This window comes from Equus quagga, chromosome 6, assembly GCF_021613505.1.
Source record: "Equus quagga isolate Etosha38 chromosome 6, UCLA_HA_Equagga_1.0, whole genome shotgun sequence".
Lineage (NCBI taxonomy): Eukaryota > Metazoa > Chordata > Mammalia > Perissodactyla > Equidae > Equus > Equus quagga.
Genome location: NC_060272.1, coordinates 55,602,012 through 55,621,859, shown reverse-complemented (window position 1 = coordinate 55,621,859; position 19,848 = coordinate 55,602,012). Strand labels below are relative to the sequence as shown.

General features: G+C 39.2%; 1 protein-coding gene across 9 annotated transcripts in view; it reads left to right on the top strand.

Annotated features, from left to right (window-relative positions):
* ENOX1 (ecto-NOX disulfide-thiol exchanger 1) overlaps positions 1-19,848 on the top strand; it is a 535,380-nt gene that overhangs the window by 204,508 nt on the left and 311,024 nt on the right. Inside the window, exon 1 of one of the 9 annotated variants that reach the window (XM_046663945.1) lies at positions 2,188-2,278. The exons of 7 other annotated variants lie outside the window; for them this stretch is intronic. The gene's annotated coding sequence lies outside the window, so the exon portion shown is untranslated. Of the gene's footprint in view, positions 1-2,187; positions 2,279-19,848 lie in introns of those variants that run through there. One more of the 9 variants, XM_046663944.1, reaches the window with a different exon arrangement.

Genomic DNA, 19,848 nt, shown 5'->3' with positions numbered 1-19,848 from the left:
AACGAGAACAGAGTCTTGGGTGAAAAAGGAAAGCTTTACTTTGCCAGGCAGAGCGAGCAAAGCAAGGGCTAGTGCCTCAAGAATTGCTAGCTCCCCGTTAAGATTAGGTAGAGAAGGGGGGTTGTGGCCCTCTTGGTCAGCATTTTCCCATCAGACTGTGTCTGAGGCTGCTTCCAGCAGAGGAGACAAAGGATTTCTCAGATGAGTGTCCTTGGCTGTTTATTTTCATGGTAGATGGTAGACTGACGTCAGGAAGCCGAGGAGGTAGGCCCGGAAAGCTTCAGTTGCTTGATATTCTCTGGACGTTATTCTCTGGACATTAGTTTCTCTGTAAAAGAACTTCAAGGTCCTGTGATTAGCCGCAACTTTAGAGGGAGCCCAGCATGAGGCCATCTGGACTTTAATAATTTGTAACTTCTATTTGGTTGTGAAGCTCAGGGAGTCAGAGGTTAAAGAAACAAATGTTTACATATGATGTAACTAAAGAACCAGGGAACTGGGAGTGCGTGCCTTTAGTTTTAACCCATATATGCTGGGTCCACTGTAGGAGAACCAGTATCAGGGCTGATATTAACTAAGAGCCAGTAACAGTATGGATATTAACCCCTTATCAGTTAGATGGTTTGCATGTATTTTCTCCCATTCTGTAGGTTGCTTTTTATTTTGCTGATTGTTTCATTTGTTGTGTAGAAGCTTTTTAGTTTGATGTAGTCCCACTTGTTTACTTCTGCTTTTGTTGCTTGTGCTTTTGTGTCGTATCTAAAAAACAATTGCCAAGACCAATGACAAGGAGCTTTTTTCCCCTCTGTTTTCACCTAGTAGTTTTATAGTTTGGGGTGTTAGATTTAAGTCTTCACTCTAATTAATTTCTAATTCGTCTTCAATCTAGTCATCTTCAATCTAATTCATTTCTAATTAATTTTTGTGAGTGATGTAAGATGGGGTCCAGTTTCATTCTTTTGCATATGAATATCCAGTTTTCCCAGGACCATTCGTTGAAGAGACTGTCCTTTCCCCATTGTTTGGTCTAAATACCTTGTCGAAAATCATTTGACCATATATGCAAGGGTTTATTTCTGGGCTCTCTATTCTATGCTATGGGTCTATATGTCTGCCTTTATGCTAGTACCGTGCTATTTTGATTACTGTAGCTTTACAATAAGTTTTGAAATCAGGAAGTGTGAGACTTCTACCTTTGTTCTTTTTCAAGATTGTTTTGATTATTCAGAGGGCCCTATGAATTTTAGGATGAATTTTTCCATTTCTGCAAAAAAATGCCATTGAAATTCTAATAGGGATTGCGTTAAATCTGTAAATCACTTTGGGTAGTATTGACATCTTTACAATATTAAGTATTCCAATCCATGAACTTGGGATTTCTTTCCATTTATTTGTATCTTCTTCAGTTTTCTTCATCAATATCCTGTAATTTTCAACATATAGATCTTTCACTCCTTGGTTAAATTTATTCCTAAGTATTTTATTATTTTTATCCTATTGTAAATGGGACTGCTTTCTATATTTCTTTTTCAGATAATTTGTTGTTAGTGTAGTTAGTAATTGCAGAAATGCAACTGATTTTTGTATGTTAATTTTGTATCCTATAACTTTACTGATTTTTTTTTATTAATTCTGACAGTTTTTTGGTGTGACCTTTTTTTTTATCATTTACATTACCTAAGGACCAGTGATGAATTCCTTTAGAGATAAATGGAGGCAGAAATAGGATTGCAGCCCAAACTTCTGTTAAGTTAGTAATGTTGCTTCCTGTTTTTGCCTGCGTTATGCCTTCTGATTAGACATGTGGCTGGATCCTCATGTACACCTGCCTTTTTGCATCCCATATACATTTTGGAAGGGATGGAAAATCTCTTTGGAATCTCCGGTGGAGATTAAGGAATCTCTTTGGAAATAACAAGGAATGTCTCCTTATCCAGGAGCCACCTGTAATTATTTATATTTTCCCAAGTAGCGTTAGTTCACTCGGAATGATACTTTGTGCTTTCTCACAGTATTCTAGGCCTGGAATGGAAACAACAACAACAACGGCAAGTGAGTGCTTCAATATGTGAGCCTTCAGTGAACATCGCTGTGTGCCTGGTTTATGCCGTCCTTTCTGTTTGTTCTTTTCCTTTACTTCCTCTAATCCCTCTCCTTGCCATTATCTGCAGGAACTAACAATTTGCAAAACCACAAACTGAAGCAAAACTGAATCATACAAAGGACATCACAAAGGAAGGAGGCAGATAAATTTTAGTGAGCCGGTTTGAAGGACTTGGTGAGTGCTTTGACCACAGTGAAGTGTGAACTTTCTCTTCACACCTTGTCATCAGGGCAGCCAAGTGTCAAGCTCAGTCTGTCTTATGGGGTAGCATTCTTTTCTTTTTGTTTGTTTTGTTTTGAAAATTAAAATGGGTGTGAATGGTGGTGATCCTACATTCCCTATTAACTTCTGCCATGACTTCTTAGAACACTCAAGGCAGGTTTCCCTGATTCAGTATATAGATGTTGTAACTACAGCTCTCTAATCCTAAGCTAAATAGTAATATTCATGTTCAACTTTGTTGCCGTCCTTCATTTCTATGTACCTTTCCCACCTCCTGGTGCCCCCTCTCACCTGTCTTCAGGTGCCCGTGGTGTCCTTAGGTTACGTCTCACTGCCCAAAGTTCCCATTTTGTTTCAGGACCTCTCAACCCTCAGCCCCAACACCTGCCCACCTACAAAATATCCCGGGCTCCAAAATTACCTTCTCCTCCTCCGTGTCATTACAAACTCCCATTTTTTTCTCTTATTATGGCTGGCTAAATTAGGAAAAAATAATATCATTAAACTAATTCATAATAAGGTGTCTGTGACCAGTGAAGTTCCTTTCTTAATTCTCCTATGGGTATGTTTCAGTTTTAAAGGAGAATGGCAGTCTCCAAATATGCTCTTTATTTGGATCAACAATAATTTATTCATTCATTAGTTCAACAGATAACTGAGCTCCTAGTCTTACCTTCATGAGTTAAGACAGATAAAGGACGATGAGCTTGGGTAGATTCTTTTGAGTGGGTTGGTCCTGGACCTTAAATTATGATATAGGCTAAACCCTACATCAGGCTTGTCTTGACTCTACTGTTTATACCCAGGAGAGGCCGTGATCCAACCTGTGCCTACCCTGTAGGCAGCAGCAACTTCAGAGGAAGTGGAAGGAGGAAAAACAGTTACGGAGATGAGAGGAAGCAAGCTGGGGCATGGAAATGCAGTGAGAAACAAAGGGAGGAGAAGGTATAGCCAGAAGAGTTGAATTATTTAACCTTTGAGGTCTCTTCTGACCCTAAAATTCTGTGTAAATGAGAAAGAAAAAGGGAGGAAATAAGATACGGAATGAAAGGGAAAGGAGGAGCATTCTGGGAATATAGTAAAGGCGCATTTGTTAGCTAAAAGCCTCCAGGTTAATACATTATGATGTGGTGTTTACCTCCTAGAGCAGAGGTGAGCCCTTTTCTGTGGCTTCTAGGAATTTCAAAAACCAATCGGCATGTGGCCTCCCTGGCATGCCCCTTTCATGACATCAGAGAACGTCTCCCGTGGTGAGGTTGAGGCTGTCAATAAATACTTGAGCATTTTCTTTTTAAGCATTTTCTTTCCTAAGCTAGAACCCTCCAAGAGGGTTGGGAAAATGTCAAAAAATCTCTCAGGGTGGCTGGGCTAAAGGTCCCTGCTCCTTCCTGGCAGAGGTTGGAGATGGCTCAGGCACCAAGGCGTCAGGTGGAGACTGGGGCAGGCTAAGAACAAAGCCCAGCTCCTTAGAGAACAAATGTCTTCTAAACTGAAGAAGCAAGGGGGGTGGTATTTAAGTGTTTGTGAAGAGAATTTAAACACACTAAGCTTACTGTATACATGTTCAGTCAAAACAGTCTCATCGTATCTGATTTGATGCCCACGCACAGTTGTGCTGGGCCCATCCTCTCCTGCCCTGGCCCGAGTGTAGCCGTGGAAGGAAAGAGCTGTCAGGTAGCCCCCAGGAGCCTAGAATAGCTTTGTGGGCAGTTGTGCCATCATGATATTAGGTGCAATTTAACCTTTTTTTTCTGAGGACAATTAGCCCTGAGCTAACATTCACTCCAATCCTCCTCTTTTTTTCACTGAGGAAGATTGGCCCTGTGCTAACATCCATGTTCATCTTCCTCTATTTTATATGTGGGACGCCTGCCACAGCGTGGCTTGATGAATGGTGTGTAAGTCTGTACCCAGGATCTGAACCAGCAAACCCCAGGAGGCTGAAGCGGAACATGTGAACTTAACCACTGTGCTACCTGGCTGGCCAAGGTGCAATTTAAGTGGTGTGAAGATACCAAATGTTCTTTAGCTTTGCAGTCATCCTGTTATCAAATGCAGTCATCAACTATTGCAGCTTATTAAAGCTATGACTATCAAATTTGACTAAATTGTAAAGTATCTTTTATGATTAAAAAATGTTTTTGGTATATAAAAATGCTTTGTGGCTTTAAAAGGTCCGTAGCTCCCTGGAGCATAAATATGTCATGTAACTTTTAGAAGACAAATAACCCCCCAAACTCGATTTAATTGTTCCATTTCGAGGCCTCTCCATGGACAGATGTCAGCTATGTTCTGTGTTAGGTGTGTTATACTTGGAAGAGGATTTGAGAAAGCATTTCTTGAAGAGATAGCATCTCCAATTTTGATTTTATTTTTAAAAGCCAAGTGAAATTAAATTTAGGATTGTGTGTCTTTTTAAGTTATCTGAAGATTCTCAAAAAAAACCAAGTCTCTTGGGTTATTAGAATATTTGAAGGATTTTGCTGGGATAAGACACGATTACCCTAGGGATTTACTCTCTAAATATGGGTTGTTTATGATCTAGACTTTTAAACGATTAAGAGACATATTTGGTGATATGAAACCCTTGTCTTACTAGCATAAAATGGTGATTTAAATTGCTGTTGTAATATCTCGAAGGTTTATCAGACCAAGACGGTTAACTCTTCCGTTCTAATATAATACAAAGTGCAACTCTTTTGCTATGTACAAGTATCCTAAAGATAGCTCTCAGAGTCTTTGTAAGGAGGAGGAGAATTGGTGTTTTGGAGCACGTTACAGTGGGAAAGTTACTTAACCTCCCTGAGCCTCCATTTTTCTCATGTGTAAACAGGGCCAGTAATAATTTATGTCTCTCGGGGTTTTTGTGCTGCCTGGCTGGGTTTCTGAGCAGTGGCGTTGCATCTTATTTCAAGCAGGGGTTAGATATCTTTTATGTGCAGTCAGGTACAGGATGAGAGAGATGTGTACGCGACGCTACTCTTCAGATACCCTAAATTTCTCATGAAGAACAGTAAACGTGGTTCTCTGCCTACTTGTACCATCTCTTGGGAAGTCCTGCACAACACACTGTCCCTGCAGCGTGGACCAGATTGCCAGTGATGAGCGCTGGAGAAAGATGCCATGTTGCATGAAAACTTGCATATCGTGGGACTCCACGTGTGTGTGAGATACCCAACACCATACCTTCTAGAGTTAATATCAGTTTCTCTTCTCCTTGCTCCTAGTATCTTGGTATCAGTCTTTTCTGGACCAATAGGAGCTGCATGTGGGATTCAGTACAGCATTACGTCCTTGATCTCAAGAGTTCAACTTGAAGTGGATGGTTCTGAAACCTGAGCTGTTAGAGCTGGGTTATTGTGAGATAGTCCTCATTTTCATCAGATACTGAGGAGGAGACATATGAGAATTAGGCTCAGAGAGTGCATACATTTTCAAGGTGCAGAGGAACATCCTCTAGAATGTACTTATGCAGTTAGTATTTCAAGTAATGGTGAATTTAAGCAGTGTTAAAAATAACATCTTCTGAAAAGGCACGCGTTGCTGTTCCATAGGCTATTTTTACATGAAGTATCTTTGATCATAGTGAAACACAAAACTTCTATTTTTGTGAAGTCAGACTATGAACTGAAAATATAAATGGAGTTAGAGATGAATTAAAGTGATTTTACTAGGTTTGGGGTTGAATAGAGGGACTAGCACTTCCTAATGGATTATTTTAAAATACTTTAGTGGTTAATGTTTTACTATTGTTGTCTGAGTTTAGGCTTTAGCGACTAGGTAAAAATGCATCTCTGTTACTGAATTTTCCAATTTCCATTTACAAGATAGAGACATTAAAGATGAAAGCTTTTCTAGAGACTATTTCATTGTTATTTCAGAATAAATTCAGTATGACTGATATTACAGCGGACTGACTGCTATACTGTGAGACGTAAGAACCATCTCTGTCAACAGTGGTCTAATTCCATAAATATTTGCTATTTTGTGCCAAGGATCGTCCTAGATGTCAAGGATAAAAAGCCTTTTGGGAATATGTTATATATAAGATGAACAACTAAACAGAGAGCTTCAAAAAGTGTAGTAAATTCAACAACAAAGGGGAGCACAAGTGTCTGTGGGAAGACCAGAAAGGGCCCCTGAACCAAAGGATAGGAGTCTGGAGAGAGATTGTTGTTGTTGTTTTTTTTTAATTAACCATTTTAAAGTGAGTAATTCAGTAGAATATGGGGAGAGCTTTTGCTGGAGGGAATATCTGAACTCAGTTTTGTTTTGTTTTTATTGAGGTTACATTGGTTTATAACATTATATAAATTTCATATGTACCTCATTATATTTTGACTTCTGTCAAAATAATATTCACCTACATCGTGTTCACCACCAAAAGTCTAGTTGCCATTCTTCACCATACATGTGTGCCCCTTTACCTCTTTGCTCTCCCCTCACCCTCTTCCTCTCTGATAGTCACCAATCTGTCCTCTGTATCTATGTGTTTGTTTATCTTCCACATATGAGTGAAATCATACAGTATTTGTCTTTCTCTGTCTGACTTATTTCACTTAGCGTAATAGACTTAAGGTCCATCCATTTTGTCAAAAATAGCAAGATTTCATCTTTTTATGGCTGAGTAGTAGTTCATTGTGTATATATATACCACATCTTCTTTATCCATTCATCCATTGATGCACTCTTAGGTTGCTTCCATGTCTTGGCTATTATGAATAATGCTGCAGTGAACATAGGGGTGCATGTATCTTTTCGAATTAGTGTTTTCGTGTTCTTTGGATAAATACCCAGAAGTGGAATAGCTGGATAGTATGTAAACTCAGTTCTGATAGGATTTTGATGAAAAGAGGAGGAAACAAGTAAGTGGAGGGAACAGTATAGACATTATATAGTAAATATCTGTTGGTGTTGTATGGCATCGTGCATTTCTTGCCTGGTAACAGCACCTCAAGTTTTTCTTTGAGAATCAGATCTCTTCTTCCCCTGTGGTGTTCACGTGGTGCTGATCCCCAGTTGCACTAGTTGCATGGTGGGAGAGTAGGCCCCCAGGGCTGGTCAATCAGCCATTCAGAGTATTACTCCCTTACCCTGCAGACTACAGAGATGAGCTGGGAACCAAGCCAGGTTCATGAGACCCAATCCTAAAACATTTGTTGCACTTGTGGAAGAAGTTTTGTTTTGTTTTAAATTTAGGTTGTTATATGATACAACATAAATCTTGAATTTCTGATAGTCATTTTGCCTCTGTTAAGGATAACCTGCTTAAAAATAAATCCAACGCAGAGGGCAGCAGAATTAAGAGATGGAGAAAGTTTCTGATAATTTAAGCACCTAGATCTAGCCGTACCTTAATTCATTATCCCTTGGACTTTTCGGTTAAGTGTGTCAACAAACTCCCCTTTTTACATTAGCTACGTGGAATTGGGTTTCTGTCATTTGAAACCGGAATAGTTCTAATTAAATGTTTTGATTTTTTTTAAAAAATTGCTTTGCTTTTAAGAAATTTTATTACCTTTGACTTAAAAAAGAAACTGTGGCAGTTTCCAAATAAGTCTGTTCCTTCCGAAAGGGAGACTGATTTCCTCTTTTAATGTGTTCAGGTAATCAGAAATGTAAGCTCAGTTCTAAAACTATTGTCTTATTTCAGAACAGCATTTTATACCAACTATACTCAAAAGAAAAGACTTTCACCAAATTTTAGACATAGAAAGTCATTAATTTTATATAAAATTTTATATTGTTTTTTATATTCTCTAGCCACTCTCTTGGCAGAGAGGACTTAGGTTTCTGGACATGGATGCCCCTGGCAGTGGGAAAGTCAAACCGGAACACCTGTTTAGAGTCTGCACCTGCCCTGCCCGACCGCATTTGGGGTCTCAGACCTCTCTGTCCTCTGGGGTTTGCAGTGACAGCTCGGCGTCAGAGAGTCCCGCTTTCCAGAGGAGCTTCTGAGAAGTTGACTTTGTGTTGAGTCTCACTGCAGGTTTTGTGAGCCATCTGAAGATAGGCGGATGTATTTGGGCAAAACATGGTTTTATAATATCTGATCACCCATCATGAAATCAAACTACTCATTTCCGATAGTAAAATTTCCCAAGTTGTTTCCTCACCAGTATTTCAAAATCAAAGGATTCCCTTCGGACATACGAGACTGAAACAAACCCAAATTCCACCTATATTTGTCTTATCTGGTGATTATTTAGCAAGTGCACTTTCAGATCTTTTTCCTCTTTGATGTCTTTATCAGTTACCTTTTCAATCAAAGATAACTTTTATCTTCACACATCATTAATGAAATTTTAAGAACGTTGCTTCCCTTATGCACATATCTTGTCATTTATCTGGCAGTACGAATTAAGTTAATGTGTTCTTCTATGGGCTCTCTGGCTGTTGGAATCCATTTCATTTCCTTACTTTAGTCTCTGGTTTGTTTTCGTTTAAGGAAGCCACAGCAGATATGGACTTAAGAACATTAACTTGACAAAAGTGGTTGATTGTATTAGGGAAATTTTTCTTCATGGAAACAAAATTCGGACTTCCCTAAAGAGTCTTATTTCCCTATTGGTCTGTGGACTTAGAGTGGAGTTCTTGGAGTTGTTAACTGTGGTCCAGTTCAGAGCAAGAGGACTGGCCAGGCCTGCCTCTCCCATGACTGAATGGTGGGCTGAGCCAGCTTAACAAATGGTGCGCTTGCATGCCTTGTTGAAACAGTAATCCTTGATTGGTCCAAAGGGAGATGTTGACAACACGTATGGGAAGGAAAGCAGTTTGGTCCAGACTGCCTTATCCGTGTCTGAGAGAGAGAACTTCACAGAAGGCACTCACTTCCAAGAATTCCAATCGGACGTCGGGACTTGGAAAGTCAATCCCAGGGATGTTGTGAGAAGGATAATTTATGTTTTGATTATCGTCTGGTTTCTGTTTCTTGCAATTCCAGTCACTATGAATACAAGAATGGTAAGTGAGAGTGTCGGGGCAGCTGAAAGGTCTTTTCTTGAATGATACGTTTATTTAGACATAAACAATTTATCATCAAAGTTCCGTCTTGATTGAATCACAAGTAGTGGAAACGCAGAAATTGGGGGTGTGGGGAATGCATCTCTGTGCTCTTGACATCTGTGGAGTCCTGGAAGGCATGGAACCTTAGAAGGTGGTGAGCTGGAGACATGCAGTGAAGTGGCAAAGGATATTTATTTTGATGTAGGTCCCTTCTAATGGTTTCTCTTTGCTATTAGAGTGATGTAGGAACTCTTTCCTACCATCCACAAGCCCCTGTGGGATCTGGCCCTCTTACTCCGGTGACCTCTTCTCATGCCACTTGCCCATTGTTTACAAGGGTCTGGGTATACAGGCTGAGCTTATCCTCCACATCCACAGGGTATTTGCATCTTCTACCTAGGATGCTCTTGACCAGAACCAGAGCTTGGCAGCTTCTTCTGATCCTTCAACTTTCAGCTTGAATGCCAGCTCCTCTGAGAGCCCTTCTCTAAACCTGCCTAAAATTACCTCCATTCCATATCCAGTCACTCTATCCAAAAACCATGTTTTACCTTTTTCATATCACTTATCACTATTTGAAAGGATTTTTTAGCTTGTCTATTTTCTGTCCCTTCCTGCTAGAATAAATGTTCTGTAAGGGTGGGGACCTTATTACAACTCCCAGCACTTAAATATCATCTGGCAATATAGCGGCTCAATTAACAGTCAACATTCGAATTTTCTAGACCTGTTAGAAAGCTGATTCATTATTATATATGTATCAAACATAAACAAATAGTTCTATTGTCCCTTGCCATTATGGGGGAAACTTTGACCTATTGAAATAGCACCCCCTCCCTCATCTCTGCCACTCCACACCTATTAGAGGTCCCTGTAGCTGAGACAAGGTGGCTGGTTTTATTGGGTAAAGGAGGAGAGAGGACAGTGGTTGCTAACAATTAGATATGTATTATTTGCTTGAAGGAGACACCTTCCTCTGAAACATCTTTCAGACACAAACAACAATCGCCCTTTCCCCCTACCCGGGGGAGCATGCACACTGGTACACAGCATGGACATCAATTTTCAAAAGTCAACAAGTCCCTGAAAGTTTCTTGCCATTTTTTCACGTGTGACCTTTGGCTTTGCTTTATGAAATTTGTAATCCTGCCACCTGGCAGAAAAGCAGGAAGAGAAGCAGGATCCCAGAAACCTTAGCATCCCCAGTTGACCTTTCACAGTGACCTTTCACGGTGACTGGGGGCCCACAGCCCAGGCCTCCGACTGAGGCCATTCATAGGATTCCATTTCGTCCCTCCCCACCCTAGCATTTTCTCCTCCTCTGGGGCCTCTTATTTATGTGTGTAAGAGAGGAAACAGAAAGGAAGCTGACAAAAAGATAATTTTTGTGAGGCAATTTAATGGCTGACTAGACAGCAAATGCCACCCTAGGGTCAGCTGGAAAGGCTAGATGTGTAAGAATGGTATTTTCATTGTTACTTTGAAGAAGGTAGGATGAGAAAACTGAGTAGCTTCGTACACCTAGGGGTCATTTACAGATGACTGTCAGTTTACTGAGGCCCATATGGCCTGTTTTATTTGTAGGCACAGACATTTTGTTTTAATGATATCTGGAATTCCTTTGAGATGGCAGAGAAGCATCGTCAGATACAGTGTCCCCTCCTCCCACAGACACAGCTCTGTGGTCACAAGAGAGCAGGGCTGCCAGTGAGGGCAGTTCGGACAGGCGCTCAGAGATGCCCTGTCACCCCTACGGGCTAAGGATTTGGAGGACAACAGTGGATGCAGGTTTAGGGGTGTGAGATGTTTGTGTATGGTTGGGAGCTACAGGAAGTTTTGAAAACAAAATAAGGATTGGCCTCTGTTCGGTATGGTTTGTCATGGGCTTGTTTCAGAGCAAAACGACTGTTCTCTCTTATCAGCCTGTTCTTTCCTTTTGAAGATAAGCAAAAATATCCCTCTCCCCTCAGTCTAAGTGCTCAGCTCATCTTGACCAGCAGGTGATTTCAATTATTGGCTTCTTCCCAGAGCAGAGAGATGCGTTAAATCCCTGTCGGGGAAGGTGAAGCTTACCTGATGGAACTTGACTTTTGTTCCCTTTGTAGTTGGGCCGTTTGGGAGGTGGGTGTTTCCCGTTGAGATGACACTCTCAGTCCAAAAAATCAACAAGCTAATGTGGGCATGACGATTGGCTTTTGTAATTATTTTGGCAATGTGTACACTCTCTTATCAAGAAAACACAACAGCGCCTTTCCTTAATTCAATTCTGTCAACTTTTATCAAGCATCTACTGTGTGTCAGGCCATGTGTTGCCTTCAGGGGATGAAAAGAGATGGAATACGCTCTTCATGAAGGTAGAAAACGAGATGTCTGCTTATATATGAGAAGGATAAGAAACAGTTGTGTGCTTGGGTTCTTATTTTATTATAATTCAAAATAGTCATTTATTGAATGCCTAACTTTTGTTAGACACTTTGTACAAATCATCTCCACTCCTTGCAACAATCTGGTTAGGGAGATAATATTAACTTTAATTTGTAGCCAAAGAAACTAAGGCTCAGAGAAGATGAATAATTTTCCAAGGTTATGCAGCAAGGAAATGATTCCAATTCATCCTGTACTTTTTTTTTCAGTTGGACAATAATTTAGATAGGCGTGTATTTTTAAATAAAGCCAGCTTATATGCCAGTTTTTAGGACTGTCTACAAAAGAAATAAAGGAGAGAGACGACCTTCATAATCTTTAAAAGCTCTGTGATCTAGTATGGCTAAGGGATTTGAGAGCTGTTTAATAGAGAATCAGCATATGACATCGAATGAGACAAATAAGAGAGAATTTTTGGAAAGTTGGAAGGTTTTCTCCTCTGTTCCATTATTGGAAATGGGAATAAAGGGAAAACTCAGTGTTTTGTTTTGAAGGTGTGAAGCCCAAGTCAAAAATGAACAACCGGTCTTTGACACAGCTGTCCTGGACTGTTAGAAGGAGAGGGTAGGGGACCTTCAATACTGTGGCCCAGTGACTCATTTTTTGCTACAAATCATAGAGTTTAAAACATTTTACATGACAAATGAGTGCACACACATTTACGTATTCCCACAAAATGCACTCATATTTCTGAAACAATAGTTTCAGGAAATGTTACCTCTACTACATATGATATACTCTGCTATCTTCTATTCCAGCCAATAAAACAAATTCTGGTCATGATCCACTCGCTAATGGCTCACAACATGATGTTTGAAAAACAAGGCTCTACCTAATCCCTCCATTTTTTCCCTCTCCTCTCTTTATCCCTCAACCCCGGGAGAAACATTGCCATAGCAAACAGTAGAAGCACTGACACCCTGCACCTTCCTCACCGCTTCCTGGTTCCGCATTCCCGTGTAGAGCACATGCGGCCCCTCCTCTCGCCCTCCGCACATACCTGTGCTTTTTACATCCCAGGCGCCTCTGGCGTCTATACCGCTTCATTTATGTGGAAGAGGGAAGTGTCTCATTGGGTCTGCAGATTATGATTGCTGCCAGGATTTATTTTTCCCCAGTAAATGAAGCTTCTCTAAGGGTCAGAAAACAGTCTTTCTTTTGGATACTTTTTGACATAACTTTTAGAACTGGAAAAAGATGAAAGACTTTGTTACTCAGTATTCTTACAATTTCATGAGGAACTTTATCTTTTTATTTTAGAGAGAGAGGTCGAAACTTGGAAACCCAAATGAAATGCAGGCCCAATAAATGATTTGTGGGTTGTCTTTTCAATTACAAATATGATGGTTTTGATAATAGGAATGCTGCTTTTGAAAGAAGTGGTACTCAAGTTTTGTGTTAGGAAAAAACAAATTATCTTTCTCCAGGATTGTCTGTTTCAATTTTGTTTTGTCATGAAAAATGCAATAGAACAAAACTTTTGTGTTTTAATTTTTTTAGAGTCAGTGTTACTCTGGTCTGAACCACTGAGGGTTTCTGACCAAACCTTATATTATAGTGTCTTTTGTGAGAAGAAGAATATAGTATACGGGCATACCTCGGAGACATTGCAGCATCAGTTCCAGACTACCACAATAAAGTGAATGTTGCAATAAAGTGAGCCATACAAATTTTTTGGTTTCCCAGTGCATATAAAAGTTACGTTTACACTATACTGTAGTCTATTGAGTGTGTAATAACATTATGTCTAAAAAAACAATGCACGTACCTTAAGAAATACTTTATTGCTTAAAAAATACTAACCATCACCTGAGACTTCAATAAGTTGTAATCTTTGCTGCCGGCGGGTCTTGCCTGGATGTTGATGGCTGCTGACTGACTAGGCTGGTGGTTGGGGTGGCTGTGGAAATTTCTGAAAATAAGATAACAATGAAGTTTGCTGCATCAATTTGACTTTTCCTTTCAGGAGTGATTTCTCTGTAGCATGTAATGCTCTTTGATAGCATTTTACCCAAGTAGAACTTCTTTCAAAATTGGAGTCAGTCCTCTCAAATTCTACCACTGCTTTATCAACCAAGTTTTAAATCCTTTGATGTCATTTCAACAATCTTCATAGCATCTTCACCAGGAGTAGATTCCGTCTCAAGAAACCACTTTCCTTGCTCATCCATAGAAACAACTCCTCATCCATTGAAGTTTTATCATGAGATTGCAGCAATTCAGTCACATCTCAGGCTCCACTTCTAATTCTAGTTCTCTTGCTCTTTCCACCACATCTGCAGTTACTTCCTCCACTGAAGTCTTGAACCCCTCAAAGTCATCCATGAGAGTTGAAATCAGCTTCTTCCAACTTCTTCCAAACTTCTTCCAAACATTCCTGTTAACGTTGATATTTTGGCCTCTTCCCATGATTTACAAATTTTCTTGTAATGCATCTAGAATGGTGAATTTTTTCCAGAGGGTTTGAGTTTACTATGCCCATATCCGTCAGAGGAATCACCATCTATGACAGTGATCTTAAATAATAAGAAAAGAAAAGTCAAAATTCCTCCTTGATCCGAGGGCTGCAGATTGGATGTTGTGTCAGCAGGCATGAAACAGCATTAGTCTCGTTGTACATCTCCATCAGAGCTCTTGGGTGACCAGGTGCATTGTCAGCAGTAATATTTTGAAAGGAATCTTTTATCTCTCTGCAGTAGGTCTCAGCAATGGGCTTAAAATATTCAGTAAACCATGTTGTAAACAGATGTGCTGTCATCCAGGCTTTGTTGTTCCATTTACAGAGCACAGGCAGAGTAGATGTAGCATAATTCTTGAGGGCCCTAGGATTTTCAGAACGGTAAATGAGCAATGACTTCAACTTAAAGTCACCAGCTGCATTAGCCCCTAACAAGAGAGTGAGCCTGTCCCTTGAAGCTTTGAAGCCAGGCCTTGACTTCTCCTCTCTAGCTATGAAAGTCCTAGATGGCATCTTCTTCCAATATAAACCTGTTTCATTTAGATTGTAAATCTGTTGTTCAGTGTAGCTACCTTCATTAAGTATCTTAGCTAGATCTTCTGGATAATTTGCTGCCACGTCTACAGCAGCACTTGCTGCTTCACCTTGCACTTTTATGTTATAGAGATGGCTTCTTTCCTTAAACCTCATGAGCCAATCTCTGCAAGCTTCAAACTTTTCTTCTGCAGCTTCCTCCCCTCTCTCAGCCTTCACAGAATTGAAGAGAGTTAGGACCTTGCTCTGCATTAGGCTTTGGCTTAAGGGAATGTTATGGTTCTTTTGATCTTCTATCCAGACCACTAAAGTTTTCTCTATATCTAAGGCTGTTTCTCTGTCTTATCATTCATGTGCTCACTGGAGTAGCACTTTTAATTTCCTTCAAGAACTTTTCCTTTGCATTCACAACTTGGCTAACTGTTTGGCGCAAGAGGCCTAGCTTTCAGCCTGTCTCAACTTTCAACATGCCTTCCTCACTAAGCCTAATTGTGTCCAGCTTTTGATTTACAGTGAGAGTCGTACAAATCTTCCTTTCACATGTATGCTTAGAGGCCATTGTAGGATTATTAATTGGCCTAATTTTAATATTGTTGTGTCTCAGGGAATAGGGAGGCCCAAGGAGAGGGAGAGAGAAACGGAGGAATAGCTAGTCAGTGGAGCAGTCAGTACACATACAACATTTATCAATTAAGCTCACTGTCTTTTATGGGCATGGTTTGTGGTGCCCCAAAATAATTACAATGGTAATACCAAACATCATTTATCACAGATCACCATAAGAAATATAATAATGAAAAAGTTTGAAATATTGCAAGAATTACCAAAATGTGACAGAGAGACATGAAGAGAGGAAACACTGTTGGAAAAATGGTGCCGATAGACTTGCTTGACCGCAGGGTTGCCACAAACTTCCAACTTATAAAAAATGCAATATCTGCAAAGTGCAATAAAGTGAAGTGCAGTAGAATGAGCTATGCCTGCAGTATGTGGTGCCCTGTTCAGTTTTATTTGAAATCATTTTTAGCACAAAAACTGCAAAGGAAAAATATTAAAGAGAGATTGGAATTTGATTGTGGAACTGTGAGAGGTTTTCATAAGCTTCATAATTTTAAAAATGTGTTAAATATTAGAAATGAGATAATAAGGTAATGGAAATAAGATAATAAGCAGTAGGTTTGATAAATGGTCTATAAGTGTCAGACTTCGTTGTAGATATAAAATTACTACAAATACTTCCCATTAGCATGTTGCTTGAGCTAGAATCATGACATCATCCTTGACGCTACCATCTCCCTCACTCTGCACACGAGCCGTTAGTATGTCCTGTTAATTCTACGCACAGAGATAGCTCAAATCCACCTGCTTCGGTTTCTCAAGTCAAACACACCACCTCTTTTTTGGGGCGATGTTTTTAGGAGACTGAAATGGCTACCTTATCATCCACCCTAGTTCCATTCTTGCCTTCTCTAATCAATTTTCACCATAGCTCCCTGTAAACTATTAAAAACGTAAATCAGACCATGACATTGGCCTACATACTGGGAAGTGCATTTCTAACCCCATAAAGCTCTAAAGGATCTAGCTCATGCCCATCTCACTAATATCACCACACTGGCCTCCTTTCCATTCCTGGAACTCAGTGAGCCCCTTTCCTTCTCAGGGCCTTCCTACTTACCTTCCGATGCCAAATGTCATGAGCTTTGGTTCTTTCAAAGGAATCCTCTCAGAAGACTGTGCATACATTCTTACCATGCTGCCATTACTTGATATATTTTTAAAGCTTCCCTGAAACTACATTCCCGAACCTGCATTGCAGGGTTTTTTTGGGAAAAATCTTCAGTGGAAGAATATTTATTAATACAAAGTTTGATTTAGGACCTTGTAGTTTTCAAAGCACTTGTACAAATCTTCTCATTTAAATTTTATTTAATCCTCATAAGACTCATGTTTGAAGTTGATGTTGATGTTCAGAAAAGCTAAGTAGATGGTAAGATGGTAGACTTAAATCTAAATGTGGTAGCAATTGTATTAATTGTTAATGGATGTAATACTCTAATTAAAGGACAAGGACTGTCAAATTGGATAAAGCCCAACTTAATGCTACTTTCAAGAAATATATCTAAAATATAAGGATGTGAAAAGATTGGAAATAAAAATATGGGAAAAGTTAATTGTAAATATCAAGGTCCCCCCTCAACCCCTAGCATCCCAAAAAGGCAGTGCTAGCTATATATTAATACTAAGAAGACTTTAAATTAAAAAAATTACCAGATATAAAGAGGATATTTTACAATGATAAAAGCTTTAATTCACCTGGAAGTTATAATAATCCCCAAAGTTTAGTCACTTAGTAATATGACCTAATTAAAGCAAAAATTGACAGAAGTAAGAGGAGAAAAGGAAAAATTCACAGATAGTAAGAGATTGTGATATATCTCTTTCAATATTTGAGAGAACAGACAAAAAATTACTAAATATTTAGAAGGCATGAATAATATGGTTACAGACTTTTCTTACGGATACACAAAAAACGTTGAACACGCAAGTCCAGAAAATCATTTTTGTCTAGTATACATGGAACATATAAAAAACTTGACCAGATATGGAGTCAACTATCAAGTCTCAAAATATTTAAAAGGATTAAAATCTTGAAAAGGGTTAAAAGTTGATCACTATTCATTTAAGCTACATCAGCAACAATAATCTTGAAAAACACAGTAAAATCTTGAATATTCCCACAATTAAAAATTAAGAATTATATTTCCAAATAAGTAATGGGTCAAAGAAGAAATCATAGTGGCAATTAGAAAATATTTTGACCTGAATGATGACATTTTGACATATTAAAATGTATAAAATGCAAGTAAAGCCATCTTTGAGGGAAATTTATAGCCTTAAATGCATATGTTAGAATAAAGACTGAATATTAGTGAACTGAACATCTATCTCAAAAATTTTGAAAACTAAACTGAAAGAAGGTAAAAGGAAGAAAAAATAAATAGAAGATCGGAAAATGATGAAAATTTAAAAACAAATATATAGCAGAGACCATCATCAAAGCCAAAAGTTTATTCTTTGAAAAGTCTGTTAAAATTGGCAAGTTCAAATGAGGATAAAGAGATTAAAATAACCAGGCCTTAGGAATGAAAAAAGGGGATATCGTTATAGTTCCTTGCAGACACTGAAAATATAATAAGAGGATATTATCTACAACTTTAATAAGTATAAAATTTGTAAAGAAAATATTAGCAAGTTAACTCAATTAATACTAAAAAAGTTAATACATGAGCAAACTGAGTTTAAACCAGGGGCATAAGATTAATTTAATGTAATTTTCCACACTAATTTTATAAAGGAGAAAAATCATATGATTACTTCATTATATGCCAATAAGGTATTTATTAAAATTCAACATTAGTTCATGATAATAATTCTTAGTATACCAGGAAGAAAAGGAAGTTTAATTAATCTTAAAAGGGTATCTGCCTAAAAATCTACAGTTTATATGTGTGCACCCCTAATCTTCACTTAAAGCCTGTGTCCCGTCAGGGGTCATTCTGACCTCATTCAGAACGGTGCTCTTCCATTTGACATCTGGTTGCTCATCTTCTCTACAGTTTAGTCAAAAAAAATTTTGATGAAATAAAAGAAAAATGAAGAAATATTTTTGTTAGTTTTATACCATATGCAATGCCTATGAAGATGGTAAGATTAGATTAAATACATATTATGATTTTCAGTTAGGCATTGCCTGAGAGAGAATACCAATATCGACAGGAATGCTGCATTGGCTGGGAGAGCCAGGCCCAGAGGATAGGTCAAGGTCAAGCTCTCGAACAAGGCGAGAGAAATCAATTAGTGCTGAGAGGATGGAAAGCTGTCGTAAGCCCAGGAAGGCTGTGTCCAGAGCCCAGGAAGTACAAGTTCACTGAGACACAGGGCTATTGTCTGCTGGGGGACAGAGGCTAAGTACCCCACAGAATGACTTCTGCTTCCAAATATTTGTGAGAACTCTGCCTCCTGGGTGTTAACTGTGGCTGGACAGACCCTGCTCCCGGCTGGGAGACTGGCAGGTGCTGCGGATGCCTTAGACTCCAGGTAGATGGGCTGGTAGTTCTACTCCTTGGTTCCAATCAGTAATAATCCAGGGAAACTTTTATGTCTGTGCTTTATCATCATGAGAAGTTAGAAGAAACATTGATTTTCAGCAGTTTCCTCCACCTGATTCAGTACTTTTGGATATTGTATCTCGCATCACAGGGTCTTTGATAATTTAACTTGAGAGCTTATTAATTCTCAGGGAAATATTTTGATATGGTTGTCCTACTTCACAGAAGCAATGCTGAGAACTGCATAGAAAATAAAGTAGCTATTATCACAGTCATCATTATTACTTCTGCATGTTTCCTGTATTTCTCAAGCCACTTCATCCTGGGAATAAAAACAAATCAGAATAACAGTTACAAAACAGCATTTCTTTGGCTGCAGCTAGCTCTCTCAGAGTCCTCCCCCATAGCTCTGGAGTCTCCAGTGAGTGTCTCCCTTGTATTCTGTGAGCAAGTCCTCTCAATTACTGCTAATCACCAGCAAGCTTATTCCCTTTCCACCCTGGGGAAGTTTCCAGTCTCTGACTCCACATGTGGTTCCTATGTCATCGGTAACTGGGAGTTTTTGTGATTTCTACCGATGCCCATCTAAAGGTGACAGAGCCTTGCATCGAGGGTACTTGGATGCAGCCCAAGAGTGAATGTCATCTCTCATAAATTGACAAATGCTACTAATGCCTTGCATTTCTAGTGCCCCACAGAGATTTCAGATAAATCATTGTTGGCTTTTGGCACTACCTTTATTGTAATTTTTCTACTTGGGACTCCTGTGTGTCTGCTGGAATAGTCTCTCCATATTCAAAGAGCAGACATTTGTTGTTCTCAGCATCACTTCTCTTTACTTGTATCATTGTCCCTTGTCCTAGAAGAAAATTGTTTCCTTGTCAATCCAGGAGTCTCCTTGGTCCCTCATGGAGATTGGCCAAAGAGAATCTGCCTCTCCGTCCTCCAGATAGCAGATACATCCGACTCAGAGGGCACATAGAGCCATA